This window comes from Pinus tabuliformis, chromosome 2_2 (genome assembly GCF_031772625.1).
Source record: "Pinus tabuliformis cultivar Carrire ecotype Pingquan chromosome 2_2, CPIR1, whole genome shotgun sequence".
Taxonomy (NCBI): Eukaryota; Viridiplantae; Streptophyta; class Pinopsida; order Pinales; family Pinaceae; genus Pinus; species Pinus tabuliformis.
Genome location: NC_142300.1, coordinates 889,823,754 through 889,828,920, shown reverse-complemented (window position 1 = coordinate 889,828,920; position 5,167 = coordinate 889,823,754).

Sequence of the window (5,167 nt, the reverse complement as noted above, 5' to 3'; positions counted from 1 at the left end):
ATGGTCATGGCCTTGACCTTGGATGTTGGCTGCATTTAATTGAAAATCGTTTTTTACGTAACCTGCAAATAAGGCTCGAGAGAACCCCAAAAATCTATCAAACACTTACGAATTTTGAGGAAATATCACACGTTTAACATAATTCACCCCGTTCTGAGAAAAACCCATGTTTTAGATTTTTGAAATTCATTTTTATTTGGTCACAAAATGCATAAAAAACCCATGTTTTAGATTTTTTAGATTCATTTTCATTTGGTCATAAATTGACGTTTTTAACCTATGTGTATTTGGCCTCTGCTCAGGTAATTGTTAAGTGAAATTCGTTTTTTGTTTTCAAAATCATGAGAATGCAAAGCTATCTTTCATTTTTTCCAAGTCACACATAACATTTGTAGCAATTTGTTTCGTTGGCTTGCATGAGTTTTTTTTATTTGTTTAAATTTGCTTTATTCTCATTTTCGTTTTTGTGGTTTTATTTATTTTTATTATTTGTATGTTTTTTAATGGTGTTTTAAATTAAATTTTTTTATTTCAAATTTGTTTAAATAAGCAATCTCCTTTGTTTTTTATCATTAATTTACATGTGTTCCATTCACTTTATATATATATATATATATATATATTATATATATATAATAAATATATAAATTATGTTCCATTTAAAATTTAATGAAACATTTAAAAAAAATATATGTTCCATTTTAAAATTATATATATATATATATATATATTAAAAGAAACAAATAATGAAAGAGAAGAATCAATTTTTTTTTAAACAAAACATATACTAACATGAAAATTCTTTTTCTAATCCTCTAGGTCACACAAAGCACAAGAGGAGAGCATACTAAAGTTTTTATTAGTTGATTTCTCTCTTTTAAAAATTTGGATGCAAAACATAAAATGAAAAGAATCGATCTCTTACCTGAAACTATCATTCTTCCACCTTTGCTTGTGCTCCTCGTTCACAATCGCTTGTTTTATTGCAATTTTCCTGCCAAGGGTTAATAAATTGGGGGCTCTTACTGCACCACAAAATTGCAAATTTATCCTAAAAAACACAAAAACTTGTTTTTATTTGTTAGTCCTATTCTACTGAAAATAAATAAATAAAATAAATAAATAAATAAAAATAAAAATAAAAATAAATTAAAAATAAAACATTCTCTCAAGTATAATAAGAGAATATTCATGTTTAAAATATACTCTTTGATATGTAACGGTATATGAGAGACCAAGTGCCTTGATTTGAATAATGTTAGAAGATACTGAAAAATGGAATCCTGAGATCCGATCACTGTTTTAAAACAAGATTCAATGTAATCTTGTCTTCCTTGGTTTTCTGATATCATGCCATGCAAGTCTTTACAGATGTGATCTTCATTCATAGAATCGGGTGATAGACCTGCATGAAACTCAGGTTTCAACAACTTCTCTTCTTTAACATGCATCCATGATTCTTGGAAGTGACCTGAATATTTTTCTTCTTCTTATTGTTGTTCTTCAATGGCAATTGGTGTTTTATTTTGTAGTACCTCAACATTATTAGTGGTTTGAGGTTTTTTATTGTTGGGGATTCCAAATGGTTGTGCAGGTAGTGGAGTGGAAATGGATCTTTGGGGTACTTGTGCAGATGGTAATGGTTGAATTGAGGTCAATTGAGCATGAAATGGATGTTGTGGTGGAGGTGAATAGTATGAATAGCATTGAGCTTGGCATTGAGGATAGTGAGGAAAAGATTGAGGATACAGTGGATTTCTTCTGTAAGGCCCTTGCCAACCTTGTTTCCAAGATTGGTTTTGAGGTTGGGATTGAGATGGCCAAGGTTGCCAAGGCAAGGGTGTTTTCCAATTACTTTGAGATTGTTGTGCATAACCTTGAAATTGAGAAGTAAGATCTTGCATCATACCAGGTTGATGAGGTTTCCATGATCTTTTTGGAGCCCCATAACAAGATTGTTCCAATGTTTGATTTGCTCCTTGGTAAACTGCCTTTAACCCTGGTAATGATGGACAATCTTTAGTAGTATGTGATCCTGCACAAATTTCATACATTTTAATGTTATCAAGTGGACATTCATGCAAAGCATGTTTCTTTTTGCATTTAGGGCAAAACATAAATGAAGCAACATTCTCAACTATTTGCTTGTTTTCCATTCTTAGCATATCAATTTGTTCTTTTAAATTACCAAAAATGTCTAGCAAATTGTTAAGTTCAATTTGACTTACCAATACTGATGTCGACTTACCTACTCTTTCCATAACAGGATCCTGAGGGGATCTTGCATACTTTGCTTTTCCTCTTGATATGTTCTTACACAATTCACAAATCTCTTGAAATGACAATTGTGAAACATCTCCTTTTCCCACTAGGTTAAGAAGATCAATCCATTCATCCCTTATAGCATTTAGTAGGAGAATTTTTAATGTGTTTGATCCTAAATCATGCAATTTAGCTCTTTTGACATGATATGTAAATCTCTCCACTAAATCTTCTAAGCTTTCATCCTCTTTTTGGTTCATCTTAAAGACTTGATTTCTAAGGTCATGGTTTATACAATAATCTTTGTATTTTTCCAAAAATACTCTTTTCATATCATCCCATGTCCTTATAGAATTTGTTCCTAAAGTCATGAACCATTTAAGAGCTCTATCCTTCAATGTTGCCAGAAACAAATTCAACTTTTGAATGTGTAATAAGTAGCCATAAGATCTACAAATTATTTCAAATTCAAATAGAAAAGTTTCTGGGTCTTATGATCTCATATCATTGAAGATAGGAAGTACAGATGGAGAGGTTTTCTTCATATGAACATTGATATCAGTTTCTTGAATAGGAAATCCAAAAGGATCTTCTTCATCTTCACCATCTCCATCCATTTCTTCTACTTGCAAAACTAGGAGTTTATGATATAGATGGTTTTTTTTTTATGTTTTTTTTTTGTTAGTGAATGGAGGTTTTGTTTTATGAATTTTTTATCTTTTCTAATTGTTGTCTAAATGCAAATAACCCTAATGAAAATGTTTTCTAAACAAACTTCCTAACTAGTTACATCTAAGTATGCTTCCCCGACAACGTCGCCAAAAATGTAGGGCGATTTAATTGTATGCTAAATCCCTTGTCATTTTAATATGTCGACTTGGGGGTTTCGTAAACTTAGAAGCAAACCAAAATATATGGGACCTCAGATGAAATTGTTGTAGAAAGTTTGTTTAGGATGGAAAGAGAGAAAGGAAATACATATTACAAATATAACTAAAGAAAACTGCAAAAGAAATCTGATGCAAGAAAACTAAAGTAAATTCTAAAGTTGGAATGAATGAATTAATGCCATGGCCTTTCTAAACTTATTCAAAAGAAAACTAGTCTATGAACAACTATAAGAAGCAAACTATGACAATCTAGAAAGCAATAAATTAATCCAGAAAGTAGTAAATAGCAACTAGTGATTTAGTTGTCAAGCAAGCAAACTAATATAGCTAGTAAGCAAGTAGTTTAATGAAAATCAAATCAAATGTAGGAAAGTAAATCAAACTTGCAGAAAGCAAATCACACTTATAGAAAGTAAAGCACACTTACATGAAAGAAAATAACATAAATCAAACTATGTTACAGTTATATGCAGATTGTGGTTGATGGGGATCCTCCCATTCCTCAGTGAGCACACAAGAACAACTATCACATCTTAAGAATCAAACAACACTCATAACTCATGATTTGGGAAAAATGATATTATTCATGTTGAATGAACAATCACAAATTTGATGTTAATGAATAAAATTTCAACTATTAGCTTCCTTTGAAGGATGCTCCTCCTATTTATACGTGAATTAAGGATATATACTCAATAAATGTAGATCCCTTAAATATCTACTAGATCCATACTTGTCTCAACTTATCCCTAAATACTAGATATAAATCCCATGACTCATAAAGATCTCCATGATCTTTCTCCTTGGAATATGTTACACCTCTTGAGTTGAAATTCGAATTTGATCTTGGGAGGCCACATAAGAGTGCCTTGGAAGCTTCCAAATGATCTACACATGTCACAAAAATCATAACACACACACACATATATGAAACCATGTTAATTTCCTAGTTTTTAATCATAAATTCACTTTAAATACATAAAATAAATAACTTTGGAAAACAAAGATCCTAACCCATATAATCATGAAGATGGTTACTTGATGTAGGGTTTTAGGCTAGATAGTTATGAAATGAGGGCTAAATGGTTTATGAAAGGATGGAAATATGAACGAATATGAAGACAATTTTGAGACTCAACAATTCTCTTTAATGTAAGAACAATTAGATAAATGATAGTCCTCCTGTCAATGTCAAACATTAGATACATAAATGAATAAGTGAAGGCATATTTTATACTTAATGTCTCTCATTAATGATGCTTTAATGTATGGTATGATATTAAGATCTTAATCATTTGTAGGGCATGCATTATTAATTTATAATGAATAATAATTCATCTAAAGAATTGACAAAGAGCATTAATTGACCCCTTTTATTAAGCATTGATAAAGAGCATTAATTGACCCCTTTATTATATAATTTTAGTTCAACAAAATGACCTTATTGGGTTTGAAATTATGACCTCCAAGTTACAATACTAGTGACTTTACCATTAGACGGCATGTACAACTTATGTAATTGACTCTTTTGTTATATACTTTAATTTTTGCATATATATTTATTTAATGAAAATGAAACCTTAATTCATTATGTAAAATGTATGATTAGGTTATTAATGAATAAGATTTACATTTCACAAGAATTAAATGTTAAAAGAACCTATAGCCAATAAAAAAGAAGTTATTGAAACCAAACATAAATAAATATGTATAGAAGTAAAACTAAAATTAAAAGGAGGTGATTAACTAAAACAAATATCAAATAAAGTAAAAGTTATAATATTATTTACAGAAATTAGGGTTAGTGTAGAAACACTTAAATATAGTAAAAAGTGAAGAATTTACATAATATAGAAAGAAAGTACACTATTACAAAGATTTTGCGACAGTAAAAGAGGAAATTAAAAAAAAATATATAGAAAAACATAAAAGTAAAATGTGAGAAATAAAAGTGAAATTAAACAATATTGGAAAGAATAAACCCAAATGCCTAAAAACTATTGAAGGGAGATTTT